A 13252-nucleotide genomic window follows, 5' to 3' on the forward strand; every position below is an offset into this window, starting at 1 on the left:
TCTTTATGGGTAAACTCAAGGGTAAATCCAAGAAGCACTTCGTTGCTCTCTTGGAACAACTTGGTGAAGCCAATGACATGATCGAGGCTCACGAAGATACCATCTCTAAGATGGAGGGGCATAGTCGTGACTATGCCGATGAGATTTCGGATCTTTCCAATGCTCTTGACGAAGAGCGTGGTCTTCGTTTGGCTCTTGAGGAGTCATACAACGATGATCATGCTAAGTTAAAGGAAGATCTTGATCATGCTCTTGTTGTGTCTCGTGTGCTAAACACCGAGAAGGCAAAACTTGGGGTTGATCTTGCTAGACTCAAAGAGGAGTTTGGCATTCTCGACAAGGCTCACAAAGTCTTGAAGGGTGTTCATGCTAGCCTCAAGGAGTCTCATGATCAACTCCAAGTGAAGCTAACAAAGGAGAAAGCCACCTTTCCTCATATGGTGTTAATTGATAATGCAAATGCTACTAACCCGTGTTGTGAGCATGTGCATCTTGTTGAGGAGAATGCTAAGTTGAAGGAGCAACTTGAGAAAGGCCTTATGTCATGCATACAAGGTGAGAAGAACCTCAACGACCTCTTGAGCAATCAAAAGGAAGTTGTGGCCAAGGAGGGGATTGGGTTCGCACCCAATCCCAAGAACAAGAAGAAGAATGACAAGACCAAGCGACCTCCTCCTCTCAAGCAAACTTTTGTGAAGGAGGGAGAGGGTGCTTCCAAGGAGAAGAAGAACAATGCGAAGGGTGGCGGTGTCAAGAAGAGCAATGCCACTCCTTCCAACAAAGCCGGCGACTTTAATCCTTCTTATGTGTTATGCCGTGCTAGTGATGGGCATGTTTATGCCAAATTCGTTGGTTCTCCTCATGAGTACATTGAATGGTCTATTTGGGTTCCTAAGACCCTTGTTGCTAACATCAAAGGACCCATTACAAAATGGGTACCTAAAACCAAGCATTGATCTCTTGTAGGTGTTTGCTTCCGGTGGGGGATCATGGTTGCTCGATAGTGGAGCTACAAATCATATGACCGGAAGCAAGGACTTGGTGGTGGACGTGCACAAGATTCCATCTATGCCCACCAATGTCGAGTGGGGTGATGCCTCGTCTTCTAAGGTATTGGGACTCGGCAAAGTTGTCATTTCTCATGATCTCACGATCGAGAAGGTCATGCTAGTTGAGTCCCTTGCATACAATTTACTTTCCGTTCGTCAACTTGCTATCATGGGCTTTGCCACCTTCTTTGATATTGATACCGTGGCCCTCTTGTGGAGCAAGACTCTTAAAGTAGCCTTTGTTGGGCATGTCGAGAACGGTCTCTATGTGATTAACTTTTCGGAGCAACCCACTAAGACCGCGACATGCCTAATGGCTAAAGTTGACGTGGGATGGCTTTGGCATCGCTGTTTAGCCCATGTCAATATGAGATCTTTGCAAAATCTTCTCAAGGGGGACCATGTCCATGGACTAACGAACGTTAGTTTTGCCAAAGATCGTGCTTGCAGTGCTTGTATCGAAGGAAAGCTTCATGAGAAGGCTCACCCTCCCACGACTCTTATTTACTCGAAGAGGCCGTTGGAGCTCCTTCATTTGGATCTCTTTGGGCCTCCATCCTTTGATAGTCTTGGGGGTAGAAAGTACTGCTTGGTAATTGTGGATGATTATTCTAGATACACGTGGGTGTATTTCTTCAAGAGGAAGAGTGAGACCCAACAAACAGTCATTGACTTTGCAAATGAAGCCCAACGTCAACACAATTCAAAGATCTTGACAATAAGAAGTGACAACGGCACCGAGTTCAAGAACTACACCTTGGATGAGTTTCTTAGTGATGAGGGGATCAAGCATCAATATTCCGCACCTTACACCCCTCAACAAAATGGTGTTGCGGAGAGGAAGAATCGGACGTTGATGGATGCGGCAAGGACCATGATGGCGGAGTTCAAGTCTCCATACAACTTTTGGGCCGAAGCCATCAACACCGCGTGTCATGCTTCAAATCGGCTCTATCTTCGCAAAGGCTTGAACAAGACTCCATATGAGATCCTCACCGGTAACAAGCCCAACCTCAAGTACTTTCGGGTGTTCGGGTGTAAGTGTTTCATTCTCAAGAAAGGTGTTCGTTTGTCTAAATTTGAGACTAGAGCTCATGAGGGCATATTTGTTGGTTATGCTACAAACTCCCATGCTTACCGTGTTCTTAATAAGTCCACGGGACTTATTGAGGAGACGTGTAACGTGGAGTTTGATGAAAATAACGGCTCCCAAGTGGAGCAAAGTGGTACTTGTGATGTAGGTGATGAAATTCCTCCCCAAGCCATAAGAAGAATGGGTATTGGATATATCCTACTCATTGAGGAACCCCTTGTGGCCGAAGGAGAAAGACAATGCTCCACTCAAGTGGAGCCATCACCAACCCAAGACCCACACGCTTCCGAAGAACAAAGTGAAGGCCCTCAACCTCATGAACAAGATCAAGGGCAAGATCAACCTCAAGATGGTGGTGATCCACCAAATGATGCCCAAGGTCAAGTTCTTCCCCTCGAGCTAGTTCAAGATCAAGAACAAGCTCAAGACGACGCTCAAGATGATCAAGTAACCCCTCCTCACTTCACTTCCGAGGAGGAATTGGAGTGTCGTGCCGCTAAGATCGCTTCCAAGCTCACCACCAAAGGTCATCTCATGGAGAATGTGGTTGGAAGCCTAAGAAAGGGGGTAAGCACTCGTAGACAATTAGCAAACTATTGTGAACATCATGCGTTTGTTTCTTGTGTCGAACCCCAAAAGGTTTATGAAGCGCTTGAGGACCCAGATTGGCTCAACGCCATGCATGAAGAACTCAACAACTTCGAACATAACCAAGTGTGGAAGTTAGTGCCAAGGCCAACCGGGAATCATAATGTCATTGGAACCAAGTGGATATTCAAGAACAAGCAAGACGCTCATGGAATCATTGTTCGCAACAAGGCTCGTTTGGTGGCACAAGGCTACTCCCAAGTCGAGGGTATCGACTACGGTGAAACCTTTGCCCCCGTTGCTCGCCTTGAATCTATTTGTTTGTTGATTGCTTATGCTTCTCATCATAATTTCACTTTGCAACAAATGGATGTGAAGAGTGCTTTTCTTAATGGTCCCATAAATGAGTTGGTATATGTCAAACAACCCCCTGGGTTCGAAGATCCCTATTTCCCCGATCATGTGTATCAACTCCACAAGGCACTCTATGGCCTTAAACAAGCCCCACGTGCGTGTTATGAGCATCTTACGGAGTTGTTACAAGATCGTGGATTCGAAATCGGGAAAATCGACCCCACTCCTTTTACTAAGAAGGTCAAAGGGGAGTTGTTTGTGTGCCAACTATATGTTGATGATATTATTTTTGGTTCCCCTAACAAAGCTTTCAATGAAGAATTTGCCGCTCTCATGACCTCAAAGTTCAAGATGTCTATGATGGGAGAGTTGAAGTTCTTTCTCGGATTCGAAATCAAACAAAGAAGAGAAGGAACCTTCATCAACCAAGCCAAATACACTCAAGACATGCTAAAGAGATTCAAGCTAAGTGATGTCAAGCCGGCTTCCACTCCAATGCCCACCAAGTGCCAACTTGACATTGATCCCAATGGTAAAGCGGTGGATCAAAAGGTATATCGCTCTATGATTGGATCCTTGCTTTACCTTTGTGCATCTAGACCGGATATCATGTTGAGTGTGGGAATATGTGCACGGTTTCAAGCCGCACCTAAGGAAAGCCACTTTGTGGCGGTCAAGCGAATCTTTCGATATTTGGCTCATACCCCAAACTTTGGCCTATGGTACCCAAGAGGAGCAAACTTCAAGCTTGTAGGTTATTCGGACTCCGATTGGGCGGGAGACAAAGTGGATAGGAAGTCCACCTCCGGAGGGTGCCAATTTCTTGGTTGCTCTTTGGTAAGTTGGTCTTCTAAAAAGCAAAGTTGTGTGTCTCTCTCGTCCACCGAAGCGGAGTATGTGGCGGCCGGAAGTTGTTGTGCACAACTCTTATGGATGAGGCAAACTTTAAAGGATTACGGTGTCATTTGTGACAAAGTGCCTCTTTGGTGTGACAATGAAAGTGCTATCAAGATCTCTCTCAACCCGGTGCAACACTTCAAGACAAAGCATATTGAGATTCGGTATCACTTCATCCGGGATCATATTAGGCGAGGGGAGATCGAGCTCAACTATGTCAACACTCATGATAACCTTGCAGATATTGTCATGAAGCCATTGGATGAAGCAAGATTTCGCGAGTTAAGGCATGAGCTAAATATCATTGATTCGAGCAATGTGGTTTGAACCTTTGCACACCCCTCACATTCATTGTGCTTTCTTGTCTAGGTGTAGGCATGGACGTAGGGGGAGTGCTGTTCTCTCAATGAACTTTCCCTCCCCCCACAATGCATAAACTGATCTCACTCTTTCACATTAGCCATTTTTGATGGTACTTGTGCTTCAAAGATGAGCTTTGGTCATGGGCCCAAGGATAATTCTTCGCGGTGCCATACCAAGTGACTCAAACATAGGTGGCCTCGGCCACCGCCCTCTCGTATAGAGGCGTGTGATTCTTGTTCTCTTGCTAGTGCTCTTGTTGGTCTTCTTGCCGTTGTTTCCCGTCTTTCGTTTTGCACCATATGTGTTGAGTCTGGTTTGAGTTGCGCTGGGCGGTACTACCGTTGTGCAGGAGCGGTACTACCGCTGGAGCGGTACTACCGCTCCACAGAGCGGTACTACCGCTTATACGGCTAAGCGGTACTACCGCCCCTCACCACGGTACTACCGCTGAGGGGCGGGGCCAGGGGTGGTTTCCTCCACCCCATACCCATTTGCTTCGTTCCCTGGTTCCTCTTCCTCTCTCTCCAGCGCCATCTCGCCGCGGGAAGGCTCCGGCGGCCCTCCGTCTCCGGACCGTTCCTCTCCATTTCCTTCGGTGGAGTCGATCCCCACCTCGTCCTCTTGCCATGGATGCCGGTATTGCCCCCGTTCCTCTTCTCTTATTGTCTAGTTTTCAGATCTCGCGTTTTAGGGGCAATAGTAGTTGCATCTCTAGATTTTTGGCCAAATCTAGGCTTGAGTAGGTTGGAGAAGGCAACTAGACTCTTTGGATGGATGTTTGGTAGGTTTATTTTTGAATTTGGCATCCCCGGTAGTGCCGGATCTGACCACGGCAGTAGGGATCCGCCGTGCCCCATCTCGGGCGGTAGTACCGCCCATATGGCACGGTACTACCGCTCCACGGAGCGGTACTACCGCTTATGTGGTTAAGCGGTACTACCGCTAAGCAGGCACGGTACCACCGCTGGATGCCCAGTTCCATTGTTTCCTACCACATGTTGATCCATCTTTGTTGTGTTTATTTGGTTTTGATCGTTCCTTCTGGTTGTTTCTTGTGTCCGTGTGTTTGGTTCCAGGTGATGAACATCCTGAGCAGCAAGTCCGCCGTGTCAACCCCGGGCGTTCAACGTCGAAGCGGTACCGCTCATCTGAGACTGCAGGTGGTTCTTCCAGTGCTCCACAGCCGGCAGGGGGTGCTTCCTCAAGTGCTAATCCTCCTCGCAAGAAGAAGATTGCCAGCCGACCGAAGCCAAGTGGCAAGAAAGTGACTGAGATGTCTAGCAAGGAATTCTGGGACAGGCGTCGGCGCAACCCTTATGAGGAAGAACAAGAACCCAATCTTGTCAACCGCCCGTTCTGGAACCGGTTTCAGTATGCCACATACTTTGATGTGATCAAGGCTAAGAAGAATCTCTTTGTCAATGTTCATTCCATCAACACGGATGCTATGGAGAAGGACCTTGAGTACTTTGGTGATGCCCTACAGATGTGCTCTCAGTTGAACATTCTCAGGATCATGCAGTTCAACAAGGACTTTGATGCAGATTTGCTGGCACAGTTCTTTGCCACTGTTCACCTAGGGACTAACGCAGACAGGACTCTGACTTGGATGACAAATGGAAAGGTGCTAGCTGTCAAGTGGCCGGCCTTCATGGGGCTGCTTGAGGTGGAAGATCAAGGGCTCGAGACTCCAGTTGGTTTTCGTCCTCACCAAAATATCACCTCCACTCACAAGCAAGCCCTCTGGCCCTACTGTACTCGGAAGGTCCACCCTGAGACCAGGAAGGAAACCTATGAGTTGTCTACCTATCTGGACATCCTTCACCGCATCTTCCGCGAGACTCTCTTCCCTCGTATTGGGAATCTGGACATGGTACACTCTTACCTGGTGGACATGCTTCTCTTCTGCCAGCATGAGAAGGACGCAAACATGGGCGAGTCTCTGGACATCTCTCATGTCATGTGGTCTGAGCTTCTGGTGGCTGTTTCTGAGCGCAAGTGCCCAATTTATGGCCCGTTCATCATGTTGCTTATTGAGAGGGCCTGGAGACATACCTATCCTGAGGAGCAGCTGGAAACTGGAGAGTTGGTCTCTCATGAGATCAAGCGTCTGAGGAAGAAGGATAATTGGGGTAGATCTGGAGCTCCATCTTCTGCTGCTGCCATGGAGACCGAGGACGAGGCTGATGCCGGTGATGATGATGAGGAGTATGTGCCTCCTGGGACAGAGCCTTCTGCAGCAGAGCCCTCTTGGGCAAAGAAGCTCAAACGCAAGATGAAGAAGCTGTTCTGCCTAGAGTCTCATGGTCAGTACATGACTCATGTGGCTGAGAAGAAGGCAAGAGGACGTCACAAGGAGCTGATGCGTCAGATGGGTGCGACAGTCACCAGCGGCTCAGAGGGTCAGATTACTGAGGAGGAGGAGTGGATCCAGCAGCACTGTCCGTGGACCGACTCAGATGCCGAGCAGTTTCCGGGCGAGGACGGCAGTGCAGATGATCACGCAGAGTCCTGATGTTCGAGATCCTCAGCATGCTCTCACCTGGAGCCGTAGGCTAGCTCTTTGCCCCTTTTGGTGTCTCGATGCCAAAGGGGGAGAGAGTTTAGGGATTTGCGTGTTGCGAGTGTGTCTTTGCCTTTGTGCTTTCGTTATGTGCTACTTTGTGCTTTGCTTGGTTTTGTGTTCAGTAAGACTTTAGTTCGCGTCATATGGTGTGAGACATATGCTAACCTATCATTATCATATCTTTATCTTTGTCTCTAGTCATTTGATATCTCATGAGTTATATGCTTCATTATGTTATATATCCTGCTATCTTGTTTCTCGCTTAGGTTGTTGGTATCTAAAATACAGGGGGAGTGTTGATCCTAGTATATGTGTCGTGCAGCTCAAAGCACCTATCTTGATGGCACACATCTAGGGGGAGCCCGTCTATATTTTAGAGACTTGGGGTTTGCTTATGTCCTTTGTTTTTCCCAGTTGTGCAAATCCCGTATTGTCATCAGTCCACCAAAAAGGGGGAGATTGTAAGGGCATATTTATCCCTAAGTTGTTTTGGTGATTGATGACAATGCTTTTGCGGACTAATCGTGTGCGTTGAGTGTTTTTCAGAGATTCATTCTTTTGGCACGAGACGATTTCCTCCCCTCGGAGCTTAAAGCGAAGACGGTGTAGTCCTTTCGGATTAGTTTGGTGGACTAGTTTCATAGGGATCACCGTACTATCAAGAGGGGGTCCGTTTTGGAAAGGCTAGGGTGGAATCATCACGTACACTTCCTTTGCCCCTCCCTCCGAGCCTTTCCGTTTCGATGATGGGCTTGGTTCTCCTTTCTTTGTGCCCTCCTTGGTCCCTGCGGTAGTACCGCGGGCCAGAGCGGTAGTACCGCTTGGGTGCTACAAGCGGTAGTACCGCTCTGGAGCGGTAGTACCGCCCAGAGCAGTAGTACCGCTAGTAGCCCCATGTGTGTACTATCTCTGGTCCCAGCGGTAGTACCGCGGGACGGAGCGGTAGTACCGCTTGGGTGCCACAAGCGGTAGTACCGCTCTAGGCGCGGTAGTACCGCTCCAGAGCAGTAGTACCGCTAGTGGCCCCAAGCCGTAGTACCGCGGTGGTCTCGTGCTAGTACCGCCTCGATTCGAGGGCTCCTTTTTCGTGTCGGGTTTTACGGTACTGGGCGCGGCTATGGGGGGCCGTAGTACCGCTCCTGTGCGGTAGTACCGCCCTCCCTCCGCGGTAGTACCGCTGTGGGCCAAGCGGTAGTACCGCGCTTTGGGGCGGTAGTACCGCTTATAGTGGCAAGCGGTAGTACCGCTGGCACAGCGGTACTACCGCTCTCTTCGGGGCAGAAGGGGGGTAACGGTTGGTTTGTTCCCCCCACTATATAAAGGGGTCTTCTTCCCCAAAGTTGACTCACCTCTTCCCCCAAAAAGCTCCATTGTTGCTCCAAGCTCCATTTTCGCCCGATCTCTCTCCCTAGCCAATCAAACTTGTTGATTTGCTCGGGATTGGTTGAGAAGGCCATGATCTACACTTCCACCAAGAGAAATTTGATTCCCCCCACTTATCCCTAGCGGATCTTGTTACTCTTGGGTGTTTGAGCACCCTAGACGGTTGAGGTCACCGCGGAGCCATAGTCCATTGTGGTGAAGCTTTGTGGTGTCGTTGGGAGCCTCCAATTAAGTTGTGGAGATTGCCCCAACCTTGTTTGTAAAGGTCCGGTCGCCGCCTTCAAGGGCACCAATAGTGGAATCACGGCATCTCGCATTGTGTGAGGGCGTGAGGAGAATACGGTGGCCCTTGTGGCTTCTTGGGGAGCATTGTGCCTCCACACCGCTCCAACGGAGACGTACTTCCCCTCAAAAGGAAGGAACTTCGGTAACACATCCTCGTCTCCACCGGCTCCACTCTTGGTTATCTCGTTCCTTTACTTTCGCTAGTTTACTTGTGTTATATCTCTTCTTGCTTGCGTGCTTGTTGTCGTTGCATCATATAGGTTGCTCACTTAGTTGCATATCTAGACAACCTATTTTGATGCAAACTTTAATTTGGTAAAGAAAAGCTAAAAATTGTTAGTTGCCTATTCACCCCCCCTCTAGTCAACTATATCGATCCTTTCACCGGCCAACCCCCTTGGGGGACCCCCATGAGGAGCATGCTTGGCCCCCAAGCCCTTCTAGAAGCCTTTTGGAAATATCCCAAAAGGTGACTCACCATAAAATATCCCAAAAAGCACTTTCACTATTCACGACGACATTTTTCAGCGTCTGTTCGAACTGAAAATATTTATGTGGGCTTAGAACATTTCCAGTACCCACCAGAGTTATATAGGAATCGAAATAGTCTTTTATTTTATTTTTGAAAAAATTATTTTCAACGCGTTCCGAAACAATTCCGGTTTAGTGATTTTCATCTGCGAAAAGCATCTGAAGTGGTTCCGGCAGCTCCGGAGCATATCCGGTTATTATCCCGGAAAATTCCAGAAAGCTTACAGAATGATTCTGGCACCCTCCAAGAATTATCAGGCATATGCCGAAACCAATTTGACTTTATGGTATCCCCTGAAACAACTTTTCAGTTTCATCGAAACTCATCCGATGACCTCTTTCTGCGGAACCTTTTCCGGTGTCCGAAACTTTTCCGGTGTCCGAAACTTTTTTGGTGATTTTCTCTCAGACTCCTTGTCTAGTATTAAGCAGATAGATGACCCTTAAGCGTGTGACCCTATAGGTTCGGTGAAGTATAGACATGACTGGAACCCTTTCCGATCAATGATCAACATCGGAGCCGTGGACACCCATATTGACCCCTATACCCACACGAATAAATATTCGAGTGAACCTCCAGTTGCCGTGTGCTATTCCTGTTGCTTCGCGATATGTTACAAATACCCGAGGTGAGACATGTTGGCATTCCCATGGATCAACAACTTGTCCACTATGCTAGTTACCTCGTTACCGGTATTGTTCTCTTTTCTCGTTATCGTGTTCCGGCATCCCCGTGATCAAATCACAAAGTGTCTGACCAGACGATGATGGATACCGTAACACCGAGAGGGCCCAGAGATATCTCTCCATCGTCGGAGGAGCAAATCCCAATCTTGAGCTATCAAGTTACTTGACACACTTTTCCATGAACCCGTAAGCCGCCGTAATAGCCACCCATTTACGGATGACGTTTAACAAACCCCAAAGTTCATGAAGCAAGCATGAAGAAACTCGATGCTCTCATGGTCTAAGGAATCATGCAAACGTTAACCATCTCTGTGTTATGTACCATTAACTTGTGATGAATGAATCTCATAGCATAACATCAATCCGGGTCGATTCAACACAAATGTTCTCTTAACATTTTGCCCTCAAAGTTGCTGGCATAGACATGCCCATGATCAGGAAAACAGAACCATCATGCAACATTTGAGCTAGTCTTAGAGGCCAGACTAGGAATACTTCTTACCGTTTATTATTCCACACGTGCATATGAGCCTTCCTCCGAGCCTCGTGGATATTGTAGACTCGAGAATCATTGCAGTTATAGCATGGAACATAAACATAATATGAACTCGGAGATAAATAATATCATTTATTATTGCCTCTAGGGCATATCTTCTACAGACTCCCACTTGCAATAGAGTCAATAATCTAGTTAATGCTAATGCACTTTACACCTATGGCATACTGGTGTAAAAAATGCTTCGCATGTTGTATAGCCTGATGTCCATCGGATCTGACAACTTCAGCTCCATGTGTATCTCTGCATATCCTCACATTTTCATGCTTTCACAAAATTCATATTTTGTGTGGACTTGGCTTTGTATATATGTGAATCATTGGTCGAAACCTGAGTCCTCGTACTGAGTTATGGAGCAACTATCTGTAATAGTGTGCCATTGACCAAAGCCTTCTTGGAACCATACTAAGTTCATGAATGAACTATATGATTCAACATCTTTGTCTTTGTCGCTTCTAAAGCGGCAACATACTTCGCCTCTGTTATAGAATTCGCCACAGTAACTTGTTTGGAACAATTTCCAACTAACGTGCCACCATATTGTGTATTACACAAAACCCTTAACTTAAATCAAAAATCGCATGGAGAAAAGATGAAGACTGTATCGATGTAACATTTTACAACGAACTCTTCATGATCTCCGCTTGCGAGAAAACATATCATCAGTACTTACTCTAGTACTCAGTGACATCTTTCACTATTGTCCCATGATCAGTACTTTGATCACATTAGTATCCATACTCGCAACACCTTGGGAGTATCGGACGTATCTGGTTGTTTTACATACCATGGAATACATGATTAATGCAAACACAAAAGGTGTGGAATCTGCATCATGTATTTTGCTCAATAGTGTTTTGGGACACCGAGTCTTGCAAAAAACTCTTCCATGTGACTCCGGCAAGAATCACTCTCTGGCGGTTTTAAATGCTAAAAGGTTTTTAGCACCTTGTCAATATGTATTCATTGCTTAGCCCTATTAGGTAAATCTATCTCCATAGATCATTATGCCTAATATTGAGGCTATTTAGCCTAAGCACTTCATAAAAAACTATTTTCAAATGAAGTCCTAATTCGTGTCAAGAAATTTATTTCCAATTAAAAATGTGTCAAGCACACAAGGTTTTTAGAAATATTATTATGCTCCCACTTACTTTCTTGAATTACAAGCATCTTCGTTACCCATTGATGAAGTCAAATCCCTTTGACCATTTCATCAAAGCACGAAGATTCCAACTCCATTTTGCTCTCTTCTGTCCATCGCTGGAACTCTGAAGTTTGCACCCTTACTAGCATCCTCTGGATAGACAAAATGCCTTGGACTGTAACACATGCAAGTCCTTGGTTTCATTTCCATCAGATGGAAATCCTATTGTCATCCATGTTTCATATCTCATGATTGAAATATGTATTAATTGCTAGTTCAACCCGAACCGACTTTAAGCATCGCTACGATGAAAACAACCTCATCGTAGTCAACTCTTGAACTTGTTATTTCAACAAGTCGAGCTTTATGGATAAAACATTTTTATCCGTATCAGTTTTAAGTTCCATAAATATTCGTTAGACTCTAAGTCTTTCGAAAGGTGTATCAAGGTTTTAATCTTGAATCACTTATATGGAAACTAACTCGGGTTGTATTGGCATTTAGCTAATTCCGGAGTCAGGGCCCATCAACGCTTCCTTGTGTATCGTAGGTATAATGTTGTCTAACAACAATATCTCGTTTGCGCACCTGAGAGGTTTGCACGAGCCTTGCCTACGTGGTTCAGCTACAAGTTCGACCGAAGTTCATACATTTTATTGTAGAGACTTCCGTATCAGTCGCAGTAGGAAACTCTGGAATTACTTCCAAGGTCTCTTTCTTTTGATCTGATGACGAAGATACTGTTTATCTCGTCGAGTTGCACTATTTTCCCACTCACCTTTTTGAAAGAACCATTCTCTTTAAAAGCACACCGTTCCGCGGCAAAACTATTTGCCTCGGTATAGTGAGGGAGGAATACCCAACATTTTGGTATAACCTACAAAGTAGCACTTGTCTGATTTGGAATAGGTTTGTAACCTTTTACACAAGCCCCATATTCCAAATGTTAAGAAAAGATATAAGATGGTTGGGCGTACCATACCATGGCTTCATTTCAACAGACCCGATGTAGCTCTTTTCAGTGTAAAAGCCGCAGTCTCTAAAGCATCACTTTAAAAAGGATAATGGCAAATTTATTTATGTCATCTTTGACCTTACCATGTCATAAATGGTTAGATTACATCTCCACGGACTTTTCACTTGCAGTGGTGTTCCGGGAGGTGCAAGTTATGAAACCCTTTTCACAACTCATCAGACATTCGCTAAACATGTAACTCAAATATTCCTTTGTGAAATCAAATTGCAGAAACATAATTTTCTTGTTACAATAACTTCTACTTCATTTTTGAAAACCTTTCGAATGATTCAAAAGATCCAGACTTACGTCTCATCAAGCAAATATCCATATATCTACTTGAGTCATTTCTGAAGATATATAAATCCACTACTTGCAACAACATTTATTGAACTACACACATCAAAATGTATGATCACCAATAAGTTTGTTGCTCGTTCCTTATGGCCTGTGAACGGTATTTCAGTCACTTCACTTTTCGGAGAAAATTTGCAAGTGTCAGATGATTCAAAATCAAACGACTTCAAAATCCATCACAATGGAATTTTTCCATGCGGGTTTCTCCAATGTGACCAAATACAGTGCCACACATGTGTGGTATTCTCATAGTCTTGCGACATTTAGCGTCAGTGTTATGGATGTATTATATTACCATCAATATTCATAACATACATCCATCTTGGATGGAAGCATGGCCCTTCATGTTATTCATAATACTTAACAACAATTGTTGTTTTT

Source organism: Aegilops tauschii, chromosome 6 (genome assembly GCF_002575655.3).
Source record: "Aegilops tauschii subsp. strangulata cultivar AL8/78 chromosome 6, Aet v6.0, whole genome shotgun sequence".
Taxonomy (NCBI): domain Eukaryota; kingdom Viridiplantae; phylum Streptophyta; class Magnoliopsida; order Poales; family Poaceae; genus Aegilops; species Aegilops tauschii.